This window comes from Grampus griseus (genome assembly GCF_964374135.1).
Source record: "Grampus griseus genome assembly, chromosome: 9".
NCBI classification, from domain to species: domain Eukaryota; kingdom Metazoa; phylum Chordata; class Mammalia; order Artiodactyla; family Delphinidae; genus Grampus; species Grampus griseus.
The window spans coordinates 38,613,444-38,627,598 of NC_139003.1; positions in this window are offsets into that span (position 1 = coordinate 38,613,444).

Consider the following 14,155-nt stretch of genomic DNA (forward strand, 5'->3'; position numbering starts at 1 on the left):
TTAATTCAGTAGTCTATATTCTATTAATTTGCAGTTGATAGATGCATAAAATTTAATCTCCTCAGTATTATCTTTCCACACAATTTTTGCAAGTGCATCAAAGAATTATTTCAATATCCTTAGAGAATGACCACGTATGCATCTTTTGAGAGCACAATTCTACTTAGTAGATGGAAGCTGAGAGGCATTTCAATACTTCTTACTGTTCAAATATTGTCAAATAGAATTTTAATTGATCTTAAATATTGTCTTTCATTAGTGCTTTATTTTGTAGTTTCAAGAAATGGATCCTTTTCTTTGTGAGGCTTAGGCATTTTTAAAAATATTGAAGTAGGCATCCTGTGACTATTGGGAGCCAAGGAAGTATTCTCAAAAATACTTGGGTCGGGCTTCCCTGGTGGCACAGTGGTTGAGAGTCCGCCTGCCGATGCAGGGGACATGGGTTCGTGCCCCGGTCTGCGAGGATCCCACATGCCGCAGAGCAACTAGGCCCGTGAGCCACAACTACTGAGCCTGCGCATCTGGAGCCTGTGCTCTGCAGCGGGAGAGGCCACAACAGTGGGAGGCCCGCACACCGCGATGAAGAGTGGTCCCCGCTTGCCGCAGCTAGAGAAAGCCCTCACACAGAAACGAAGACCCAACACAGCCATAAATAAATAAATTTAAATCATATGGGCTTCTAAGAAGACCTCTGCTTAAAAAAAAAATACTTGGGCTGTCTCAGTGGCTTCAATGTTGCATCCAAAGATTCCTGCCAGTAGTCACCATAACCCTCAGGTGCTGCAGACCAATGGGAGTCTCCTGCTGGAGAAGAGAGTGTCTGTGAGTGGCAGACAGCCTTGGGCACATAGGTGGGATGTTGTGGGACTGACATATGTGGAACATTTCCACTTTTACTGAAGACTTCTAGAGTAGCGTTCCCCAGCATTTTTGGCACCAGGGACCAGTTTCATGGAAGACAGTTTTTCCATGGATGGGGTGTGGGAGGGGATGGTTCAGGGGGGGTAATGCAAGCAATGGGGAGCAGCAGATGAATCTTCACTCACTTGCCGCTCCCACCCTGCTTACCTCCTGCTGTGCGGCCTGGTTCCTAACAAGCCGGGTACCACCGGTACCAGTTCTCGGCCCCTAGGGGTTGGGGACCCCTGTTATAGAAGACAAGAGTATGCCAGATACAGACTATTATTAGAGACTGAATAACATTCAGACACTAGTTTGGTCTTTGTTGAAATATTGGTCTGTGGAAATACATGTTTGCATTAACATTTTGGCCTTTTTATAGCCACCAAGAAAATCTTTACGTTATTTGGAAGCAAAATAGTGTGTGAGAGAAGGCCAGGCTCAGTCAGGCAGTCTTGGATTCCCAGTTCCTTTACTTCCAAGCTGTGTTGTTTTGGTCAAGTTATTCAATCTCTTCACCACCCAGTTTCCCTGTATGTTAAATACCCATCTCAGAAGGCACTTGTGAGGATGGAAAGTGAGAGGGTGCCTGGATACCTGGGACAACTTGAGGTACTCCAGAAATATTCCTTTAAATCACACACTGGAAGTATAGCCACAATGCCGTCATGTTTATTACTATTTATCTTCACTTTGAATTTAACTTGTCTTTTATTATAGCAAAGACTTTTTATAAACTAGAGAGCTTCAGGCTGCAAGTAATGCAAAACCTAAAACAAAATATATTATTATCTTATGTAACAAGAAATATGGGGGGATTTCAGGGATCAGTTAATTCAGCAATGTAATGATGTTATCAAGGATTTGTTTTCTTTCTGGTTTTCTGCTCTGATCGCTAGCATGTTAAATTTGGTGCATGTCCAACAAGACAATACCAATGTGTAATCCCACCAAGAGGTAGCAAATTAATAGAATATAGAATACATGTTTCTACCTCTAGGATGTATTCTTGGAAATTTATTATGCACATAGGTTATTAACTCAAAAGAACCTCTGAGATACTGAGAACTGGGCTTTATATAGAGTATCTCATTGCAAATGCACAACAATCCTATTAAGTATTATTGGTATTGTTGGTCTTCACTCTGCAGATGAAGAATTTGAGTTGTTGGTAAGTTTTTATTTTTGTGGTACGCAGGCCTCTCACTGTTGTGGCCTCTCCCATTGCGGAGCACAGGCTCCGGACGCACAGGCTCAGTGGCCATGGCTCACGGGCCCAGCGGCTCCACGGCATGTGGGATCTTCCCGGACCAGGGCACGAACCCGCGTCCCCTGCATCGGCAGGCGGACTCTCAACCACTGTGCCACCAGGGAAGCCCTGTTGATAAGTTTTGTAACTTGCCTGTTATGGGCCGAATGTTTGTGTCCCCACCAAAATTTGTTTTTTGGAGGCATAACTTCTACTGTGATAGTATTTAGAGATAGAACATCTGGGAGATAATTAGATTTAGATTAGATCATGAAGGTGGGGCCCTCATGATGAAATTCATGCCCTAATAAGAAGAGGAAGACAGAGATATATCTCTCTCTCCATACACGTGCACTGAGGAAATGTCATGTAAGGACGCAGTGAGAAGATAGCTGTATACGAGCCAGGAAATGAGTCCTTACCAGGAATCAAATCTGCCGGCACCTTGATCTTGGTCTTCTCAACCTCCAGAACTGTGAGAAATAAATGTCTGTCTTTGAAGCCACATAGTCTATGGTATTTTGTTATAGCAGTCCATGCCGACTAAGATACTGTCCAATTTTTCACAGAAAATTAATAGCAGGCTCTTTGACAGCCGATACACACCTTTTCAAAGGTATCGCACAGCTTTATATTCCACACATAGTATCAGTAATCATAATGTACTAAGCAATGGCATCTGAATGTCATTGGCCAATCTTGAGATATCTTCATGGACTAGATGGAGAAATAAAAAATAATGACTGAGAAATAGCTGTTGGTAGATCCTTACTTGACCAAATGACCTTAGCCAAAGTTTCCAATCTGTTTATCACTGTCTGGAATTCTTGTTCTATTTACTAAATTATAAAGAATTTGAGGGCAGGACCCATTTAACATACTAACATATGCCAGTTATTAAATATTTAGTGTCTGCCAAGTGCTGTTCTAAGTGGTTTACATGTATGACTATGAAGAAGTTTAACACTCATAATAAACCTATAAGATTTTTAATTAATAATTACTATTATTATCACCTTTTGATAGATGAGAAAATTGAGGCACAGAAACAGTACATAAACGCTAGAAGAGCTAGAAAGTGGAAGGGCTAGGCTTGAATGTAGTCAGTCTCACTCCAGAGCCCACAGGCTTAACCATCATCCTGACCCTTAACCACCCTATCTTGACCCTCTGTCTCATTCACTGTTGAATCCCCAGCAATAAGCCCAGTGCCTGACTGTCTACTTTCACTAAGTCTTCATTGAATGAATAACTAATAGCTGTTGGGTCAATATCAAAATTAGTCACATAAATGAAAATTAACGGGCTGTCTATATGTCAGTGAATTTTCCATAACTTGGGGCAATTAAACAAAACTTGGGTAACTGCTTCTTAGGAATCCTACGCCGAAAAAGTCCTCCTAAATTCCTTAAATCAAATGTCCAGTATTCCTTCCAGAACCAACAACAATTGTAAAGACTACATTTCTCAAATCCCCTGTAGCAAGAGAACTTTACGTTGAGGAACTAAAAACCTTAGTGAGATAATTAATGTTAGAATAACTAAGGTCATGAAAGGGAATCAAAATATTTTAAACATTTGCTAAAACTAAGACAATAACGACCTCCACACACAGCAAATAAAGAGGTTATCAGTAACTTTCACATAACTTAAATAGTAATAATTGGTCCTGAGATGCAGTTTTCATATCATCCTTTGCTCATGCTCTTCTTTTTATTCATTATCAAAGAAATGCTTAAAATCAATTGTGCTTTGTTGTAGAAACTGTAAAACAAAGAATGTTGCCTACCATCCAGATCTACAAGGATTAAGTCGTTATGCACTGCAGTCCCTGACCTACAGTGCACCTGAAAGGAATTCAGGACAAAGGACACAATGAGGCACTCTGTGCTTTGGCAAAACAGGCCCTCAGATAGTTATATTTTAGGAGAAAAAGTGATTTATGAACCCAAATTCTTGCATCTTCCTATACTTAGAAAGACACTAAAGTCGTTAACTGAGAAATCTGTTTCTTCTGACTTACAGTAAACCTCTATTGAGATGTATGCTTGATTGCACGTACTTCTTAGCCAATATATATATATAGGGGGCTCTCCTAGGAGCAGTTCCTCAGAGCTATCGGAGAAGCTGCCTCCTCCTGGGCTATAGTCCTCAATAACGTTCCAGAATAAAAGTGAAACTCACAGCTCCCACGTTGTGAGTTTTTTTATTTCAGTCAACGAAACGATGGCTTGTGAGGGGCATTTTCTTCCACCCCACCTCTCCTCTAGTCTCTTCTTCCCTCCAAGACATCAATCTCTTTCTAATTTTATAAAGCAGAGTTTTTAACTTCTGTCTCCCAACTTCTTCTGTCCAACCTTACTGCATGGCTACGGAATAACTTGCATGCTTCAGATAACATGCTTGTGTTATCTTATTTAGCACATATGTTCTAGCAGAAAATGGGGTATGTTTAAAATTCCAAGTTATTCACCAGAGGATCCTAGAATGAAGCAGAATTCTTAGACTTGGCTCCACCAGCAACTTTTGTAGGACTCAATGTAAGGTCGGATCTTAACAAACGGCACCGCGAAACAGAGGAAAGCTTCAAGTGAGCTTTATTAGGGAGCGCTCCCGGGCGAGGTTCACTGGTCCGAGAGAAAGGGGCCAGAGAAGTCGCACCCGGGCGAGGGTTGGGCAAGATTTTATAAGGGAAGAAGGGAAAGGGGTGTGGTGAATCTGGGAGGGCGCAGGGTATTCCTTATTTGGTGGTCTTTTCGGGTATCCTGGGGAACCGTTAGTCCCGCCCCTCGAAAGGCGGGAAGGCTGGGCTGGGTTCAAAGTCCCCAGGTCAGTTCCTGGAACTGGGTGGTCCGGAATGTCTCCAGGGCAATTTCTGGAACTGGGTGGTCCGGAGAGTTTCAGTCTGATGCAACCTGTGAATCTGATTGTGTTCCCCTGCCTCGGGCCAGCTGGCCTTACACTCAAGTCTTCTGCTCTTCCCAACACCCAGGAAGAAGGTTCTAATAGACCCAAGTTATGCCCTCTCTGCCTCCTTTTTCTCTTTGAAAACTGCTGCAAAGACCTCTATTCCTGCTTAATCACATGCTCAAGCCCCATTTTCTTCTCCCAAATCCCAGTTTCACCCTTTTCCTAATTATCTCCCATGGTGGGCAGTCAATATTTGCTCATTCTCTGAATGAAATTCTCTAGATTACTGAACAAGTATATGAAAGTAAATTTGACTGTGCTGGAATTTTGCTTTAGGGAAATTCCTGGCCGGAAAAAATTAATGTATATGATTTCCCAAGGACATTTCAATTATGTTCTTTATTATGTTAAAAATAAAAAAGGAAAGACCATTAACTGTGAATTATAGTTAACTCTTTAGAACAGGACAGTTGCTTCTCTTAAAAGAAAAAAAAGGTTTTAGTATGAGTTAAATCTTAAATAAGAGAAAACAGTAATTTCTGTAAATTAAGAACAAGTGACCAATAGAAAAAAAATATATGTACTCAAAAGCCATACTCAGATTCAGATTGTATTTAATAGAGGTGCAGGGGTAGACGAAGGACAAAATTTTTTGAGGAAAACAAATCTTTCCATTCAGTTTCATGTTAAATTACAATCAGAATTACATATTATTGTTAAGAAAAAAAAAAAGGCCCCAAATGGAGTCATTTTCACCTGTGACAGCAAAACATGACTTAATTACTGTTTCAGCCTCTCCCAGGAATGTGACCTTTAAACAGTCAATCTGAAATTTCCTGATCAACACTAGTGAGATCATCTGCATGATAAAGACCCCTGCCTTTCCCTTACTCCAAAAGAAGGCCTGGCTTGAAACAATCCTTACTTTTATTCTGCTGCTATCTTCTTGCATCACCCTCTTTCTGCCTATTGAAAAAAACCTTCCATTTTGTACAATCTCTTGGAGTGCTCTTCTATTTATTAGATGGGATACCACCCAATTCATGAATTGTTCAATAGAGTCAATTAGATCTTCAAATTTTCTTAGGTGAATTTTGTTTTTTTAACAATTATTATTCAATAAATAAACTTATAAATGGGCTTACTGTGTTCGTTATTGTCAGGATTGAGGCAGGAGATAGATGGGCCCCAGGCTGAACAGCAGGAGTTCGTCCCCTGTGGACGGATACTCCCAGATGAGGAGGAGGAGATAAGAGACCACATAGTTCTCATTCTGGAGGTCAAGGAGACATTCCCAATTATACATGTGCAGAAAAACTCCTTGGAGGTCAAAAAAGGAGTGATGTGAACCTACCCATAGGCCTCTTCTCTAGAATCCATCTTGGCTAAGAGATGAGCGCGCACACATGGGAGGACCCTGAGATATAACAAATACGGACTCAGAACCAAGCAAAGCAAGATGATTGGCCAAAGGAGACCCAGAAGAAATGCCCAATATAAGTGATTCAAACTACCACAAGGGCGCGACTCTCTCTGAACCCGCTGGTGTGTCTATCCACATGTACTCTTTTTCCTCCTAATAAACACTTGTTTCACTATTTTCTGTTTCTTTGTGGAAATTCATTTTCTGCAAAGCTATACGGACCAGGGCCTTGTCACCGGCCACCTGGTCTAGTGGCTAGGATTCAGCGCTCTCACTGCCGTGGCCTGACTTGAATCTCTGGCTGGGGACTGAAATCCTACTTCAAGATGCTGCAGGCCATGGCCACAGGAGATCAGGATGAGGATGTGCAAACAGCCAGGGGCACAGAGAGAGATGTGGAGTAAAGAGAGGCATATGAGACAGGATAGTGGAATGCTAGGGGGACACAAGAGAACAAAGGAGTGAGGATGGGGCACTGAGAAAGAGAAAGAGATATATATCAAAGGAAAGCAAGACAGGTGAGTCAATGAAAGAAGGAAGATCATGAAGGAACAAGATCAATATCTACCATCCATAGCGACATGAGAGAAAAACACAATTATCAACTGTCACCAGTAGTCCCTTTAGGCAGCCACAAAGTGGTGGCTCATTTGCCAATTTGTCATCAGGCTGTTTACTCTTTTTAATTGGATTTGAATGCCTTTAGATGCAGCATTTTCTCCCCAGTTTACCACTGGACTAAACATGTCTTAACATCTAAAATCCTAAGATGAATTTCAGGGGTGGTATTGGATTTCTCCTAGAATGGAGGACTGAGGTTCAAACAGATCCCTAGTCTGCAGTCACAGTCAGCATCACCATCCAGAATTTAATTCCAAGATGTCTTCTCTCCCTTCAGAAAGCACTGTTTCTCTGCCACTGAATGGAGAGACCCTTTTATAAAGTATTTAGATCTTTATCTTCACTCCAGAACTCTCCTCAGATAAGCAGAAAATTGAATTTAATTTTAACATGGGTGTAAGAAGTCCTAACAGCATTTCACACTCAGTTGAGTAGGCATGACACAGTTAGAAAACAGCTCTGAGACACAGCTCATCTCCTTGGAAGGGGTGGTGTCAGGGAGTGCAGTGCCCAATCCCTTCTCTGAACCCCTTGGGCCAGCTGTGTTTTGGAAACCAAAACTATTTCTAACATTTTTGAATGATAAATATGGAGATTATAGTATAGATTGCAGAATCCCCTTCTCAAGTCCAGGGGATCAGAGGCAGCACTCTAAAGTAAGCATATGAAGGGGCTGCCGTGAAATGTACAAATATGCACATCAGGTTGTGTTACCTGAAAACTGGGTTAGCCTCTTGGTGGGTGTCAAGCCAAAAGACACAACCAAGCCAAAGAGTGGGAGAAGGAAGTGTTATTATTACTTGCAACAAGTAAGGAGAATATAAGGAGAAAGCAAGGAGATGTGTAAATCATTTGGGAGTCTTACTAAAGTGGTTAGTGTGGCTGTTTTCATCACTCAGCTGCATTTACCTGGAAAAGGCGCATATGTGGCACGCTTTGTGCACTAATCACACTAAGTGAATGAGACGTTTCTGAATTATAGGCTCCAGAAATATACGCACCAGGTGAGGCAGTTCTCGTGCATATTGCCAGGCTGCACGCAGGCCCTTGGGCTGTAGCTTTGCTGGCTTCCATCACACCGCAGGCCTCTGGATGGTTGGGAGTTGCTACCCCACCCACGTCCCTGGGGACCCTTGGGAAAGGGTCTGCTTCCTCTGCCAGCAACTGTCTCCTAAGACTCTTAGACGGCCAGAGCCTGCTCCACCCACCTGCACAACAGGCCAGAAGCACCTGAGAGACGACACCCCAGAAGCCCTCAGCCAGTGACTGACTGGAGTTGGACGATGAAGACCCCAGCTCCCTTGCTCAGCCCTCTGACTAGCTGAAGCACATTGGGGATATTTCCCAAAGCAGTGTCTTCCCAAACAGCAAAATTAGGGAAGTCTTAAGCTAAGGATGCATGCATATTCATGAAGGGGCTGAGCCAAGGAGAATTCAGTGTAGAATCGGGGCAAAGGTTGACAGAATCAAGGCTCTAATTGATTGAAGTCTTGAGGGTCAGCAAATGTCTATCTCTTCATTCCTTAGGTTTTAGTTAGTCTGGTGGTTGAGTGCTTGAGGGAGTTTGGATCCTGCAAATAGTTCAAGAATATGCTTCAGGCTAATCTTTACCTTTGAAACCAAACTGGGAGTCTTTACAACTGATGTATTTTCTCTGATATAGTTATTTCCCTGACCTGGTAATTTAGCTATTGGTTCTTACATTCTTTTGTTCCCTTAAAATTATTAACTACTGAGACCTATTCTTCTGCATGTGGCCAAGCTTAGGCCACGCAGTAGTTTAGGCCTAAAACGACTCCTCTTATGTTAAGAAAGCTATGTATGGTTCTCTTCCTCTCGAGGCCCCCTATCCAATCTGCCTACAGTTGGAGAAATACAGTATTCTCTAAATAGCCTTTTGTCAGTTCAGGCCAGTTTTCGTCCTTAAATAAATTCAGATCAGGAGAGTTTTGCTAGCAAACAGGTAAAAACAACCAACCAACCAACCAATCAATAAAGAAATCTCAGTTTTCAGGAAATTTTGGATTTCAGAATTGTGGATAAAATGTTTAGAACCTGTACCATAAAGAAGGGAATATGCAGAGAGGTAGGAGAGGCTCTTTAAGGAAAAAAAAAAAGAAGACGCAAGCAAGCAGAAACAAAACTAGCCAAGGCATGTGTTGTATGAAGAATGAATGAATGAATGATTATCATCTGCAAGAGGGAGGAAAGTGTGGCAATGCCGAGAGGTGGGAAACTTAGTGGGGACATTTTATCCACACCAAGGTCATGATTACCTGAGTAATGCAGAAAGGATTCAGATGCAAGTGTGCGTGAGACCAAGAAACAGCCAATAGGGCCCAAAAGCGCTGGAGAAAAAGGTAGGGGAGATGGGGCAGTGAGGCAGGAGGAGGCTTAAGCCTTGAGATAAGGGCAGGCAACTGGAGCCAAGAGGAAGGTGGTCCAGGAATCTTCTTATCACTTCAACAACCAGGAAAAAGGAAACGGCAGTCTCAGTGATGTGATATGCATGTTTGTGTCCCCTAAAATTCATATGTTGAAACCTAACCCCCAAAGTGATGGTATTAGGAGGTGGGCCATTTAGAGGTGATGAGATCATGAGTGTGGAGCCCTCGTGAATGAAATTAGTGGCCTTATAAAAGCCACCAGTGAAAGCTCCCTTGGTCTTTCCACTATGTGAGGTTACTGTGAAAAGACAGCCACTGATGAAGAAGTAGGTTCTTACTAGACATTGACTCTGCCAGGATTTTGATTTTGGACTTCCCAGCCCCCAGAATTGTGAGAAATAAAATTCTGTTGTTTATAAGCCATGCAGCCTCTGGTATTGTGTTATAACAGCCCAAATGGATTAAGACAGAGGGATATCAGTTTCCATACTCGATCTGTTAACTTAGACTTCCTTATATGTTAGTAAGTGTCCGAATTCTCAACTGTATAAAGGATTTATCTCACTGTTGGGTTCTTCATATTCATTCATATTAATTTTATCCTGAATTTACACACGAGGTATTCTGGGTCAGAGACAGATTTCTTATTACTTCACAGTAAATAACAGGTGCATCATCCCTTCTTTCCCTGGTGTTTACTCTGGAGCAATGCAATAACAGTCAGGTCCATTGTCCTACATGAGTAGCTGGACATTCCATAGGTGAGGGGTGAGGAAAAGTAATTTTTCTCTGCTTTTAAATGGAAAGAAGTCTCAGAAAGCTAGCTTTTTGTTTTTGCTTTTGTTTTTTTTTTACAAGATCACTGAGAAATCCAAGGAAGTTTTATTTCCCCATACTCATTCACATGGTTTTAATGAAGATCAAATGAGAATTATGGAAGACATTAATGCAAAGTCTGGCATTTTATTCTGTATAATAGCCTAATTAATTTCGTAGTAAGGGTAAGTTGAACAAATATTTCCTATCCTGTATAACAGGTATTTCCATGAATGCCAGGACAATGATGTAATATTCTTTGAGGTATGTGATGTAATATACCTTGAAAACTTAGAAGAAGGTACCCTGACCTGGATGTTATATTAGACTTCTTTAAGAAATTATGTTTAAGTTTAATGAAATGAAGTGAGCCGGAGATGCTCTATCACTGTCTTAACATGTTGAAGCTACTTTAAATACATTTCATATGCTAAATGAGATAAATCACAGGATGAGGGCCAGGTGATCTGAGCATGGTTACTACCACTGCAAAGCAGAAGTTAAATCATTTCTACAAAGATCAATCTCAACTTTACACTGAAATATAATTTGTTTTATTTTTAGGAATCAGATCTAAGGAAAATATGCAGGTCTAAGCTAAATATCATTTAGGCAAAAAAAACATAGAATGGCAGAGAGACAAAGCACTTTTGCATACATGTTCTTACTAATTAGTGTATACTTAGAGCAGAATCTTTAATTGAATCTCATAAAAATGTTTGAAGTGCTAATTACTTTGCCATTATATCGTTTTACATAATTATAGTGGTTTCTGATAACAATGTAATACCATATAAAACATTTATTATTTATTTTATGTTAGTGTTATTAAAAACAAAAATCATCTTTGGGAGATTGAGGAAACTCTCCTACGTATAGAATGTAAATTATAAAAGAGGCTTCTAAAAATGGATTGATGTTGGTCTACTGTTTTTCTTGATCATCCAAACATATGCCAGGCTGCAGCAGTGAAGGATGGTACAGTGGACTGAGTCAGGTCAATGAGGTCTAGTGCTGTCTCTGTTTCAGCTGTCCTATAACCTTGGGCTGCAATTTCTCCAACACTAAGCCATATCACATACCTTTGCCCAGCATGTCAGAAATTTATCAAAAAAAAAATTAGTAAGAAACGTATCTTATTTGTCTCTGAAATCCTGGTGAAACCCTGGATTTCTGAAACCCTTTTCTCCACACCCTCTCCAGCATTTATTGTTTGTAGATTTTTTGATGATGGCCATTCTGACTGGTGTGAGATGAAGTAATGAGTCTTTTAAGGGAACAAGGACATGTCCTACAGAGCAGGACTGTCATACTACCATCAAACAATTAATGTCGATCTAGAACACACGCTTCCAAAAAGTTAGGGTGATCATACATCTGTGTTTACTCAAAATAGTTCCAATTTCCACCTATATTCCCAGTGTAATTACTTAGACTGCCACTTCTCATTGTCAAAATGTCTAGGTTTGGAGAATTTTAATATGGTCATACTTTATATAGCTGATCCCAAATTTATTGTGTTTGCTCTTGTCAAACCAAAGTTTTCTTATCATCTTTTAAGTATCTTGCTGGGCCTCAGGGTATTTAATCCATCTTTGTTGGTTTTTTTTTCATTCATGGCATTTTTATATTCTGAAGCAGGTTTTGCTAAAAAGACCACAGCTTTTAAATTTTGAGTCTGTTTTGGGGGAAAAGATGTAGTAACAAAGACCTACATTCAAATGCTCTCCATGTGTGACTTTCTCCCAAAGAAGACAAAAATGGAATTCTCTTGAAAATACTCATTGACTACCAGGCTCAAATATTTCTTCCTTAGTTCCAGAAGACCAACGACCCTGTGGCATCACTGGAAAATCATTTAACTTCTTTTTACTTGTGGCTATGTCTAAAAATTCATCTTAAAGTATTTTTTGAAGTCATATCTGAAAATCAGTGATCATTAAGATGCTCAAAATGTCTTCCCTGAAAATGGAAGCTTTAGCTACAGAAAAACATCTCATCCCTGGTACATTTTCTTTGCTAACCCCCAATGGAAAAGTACTTGCAACCAATAAGCAGGTATGCTAGTCTGCTCTGTGTAGATTATTTAAAAAGGGAATTGATGGCTATAGATAAAGAGTTTAACCTGAAGCCAATTTCACAATGTACATAGGCAGGCAGGTTCCATGTCTAAATGGTTTTAAGTATCCAAGTGGCCATGAAAACTTTTCTTTGCCCCTAAAAATATTTTTGTGACTTTCGTATAGCTCTGCGCTATTTAATACAAGAATCACTAGCCATGTAGCTACTTAAATTTTAATTAATTAAAATTAAATAAAATTAGAAATTTAGTTCCTCAGTTGCACCAGCACCAGTTTTAGGTGCTCAGTAACCACAGGAAGCTAGTGATTGAGGTATTAGCGCAGATATAGAACATTACTATCATTTCAGACAGTCCTATTCATCAGCAGTAGATAGATGAATGAAGAGAAAAGGTGATTAGGATAATTCAGCTAATAGATCTATAAAAATACATCATCTTTCTTCTAATTAGCAAATGTTATACTGTAAAGTGGAATTATTGAATCATTGATATATTTGGATTCCATTTCTTTATTAGCAACTATTATATGATAGACTGTGCCAATTGTTGTTAAGAATTAAAGAAAGAAAAGTGTTGCAGTTCAGGATAGATGACCTGAAGAGTGAGCTGCAGGCAAGCATGTTTCGGGCAGTGGAATGGGTATGAACAGCTAAGCATAAAGAGAATGCTTCAAGCACAAACAGATACCAGGAAGAATGAACCACATCCAGTCAACCAGGATTCTTAGAGATATCTCAGAGAGGAAAATGTTCATTTATTCATTCATTCATATATTCACAACCACTCTTGAAAGGGCAGAACAAATCTTCACAGTTTTATAGGATGCAGTTAGTGTCTTGCCCAAGATTAACCATCAGTAAGTGATAGTACCAAGAATAGAGCAAGGTTCCCAGTTGGGTGCCTTTTTTACTATATAGCAATCTTATAGCCTAGAAGTTTTAGGTTTTAAAAAATTGGGAAAGGAATTGTATACGGTAATAGAAAAACATTAGCTTTATAGAGTACTTTTTCATTAAAGGGAGATGTTTTTAGTAAGGACACAACTTGAAGTTTCAATTTTCTTCTATTCTAAACTGTCCATTAAGTCTAAAGGTTTGAGGAAAAATATCATTTCCCAAAATGTTTATGATGCTTCTATAGGTAATGCAGTTATGAAAATGAGGTACATTTATGGACTAGTTCTGTGTATGTTCCAAAATAAGAAACCAAAAGAGTTACACTGTGCTGATTTTAATCTTCACCTAGAAAAGGGGTTGGATGTATTTAGAGGCACCATCATTTGGAGACCATCCTGTTCGGCATATGGCTGCATTGTCTTTCTGTTCAGAAAGGGCAGCAGAAGGCTTCGCATCACTATGTACATTTTCATGAGTCGCCTTTTAAAGACTTCACTTAATCTGATAGAGAATGTGGGAAGAAAACACACTTTGTAAATGCATATTTGTGATAATATAATTTCTTTTGAAGGACATTAGGCTATTTCTGTCTGAAAGGTTAAAGTAATTTTAAAGCATACATATTTGAGTGCCAAATACAGGAGTAGAATAATAGTTCATTTTCCAAATATTTAGCAGTGTAGTGTAAGCCCAAAATGACTCTCTTTACCATAAGACTCCTTAGTTGGCTCTCTGGTAGACACTCTGTAGTAATGGTTCTATAGTTCTGGTTTATAGCTTCAGGATGTCTTTTTTTAGTGCTTTATCTTTTCTCTTCAGGCTGAGATATTTCTACCCTGGTGTATAAAGCACATAGAAAACAGTGGTTGT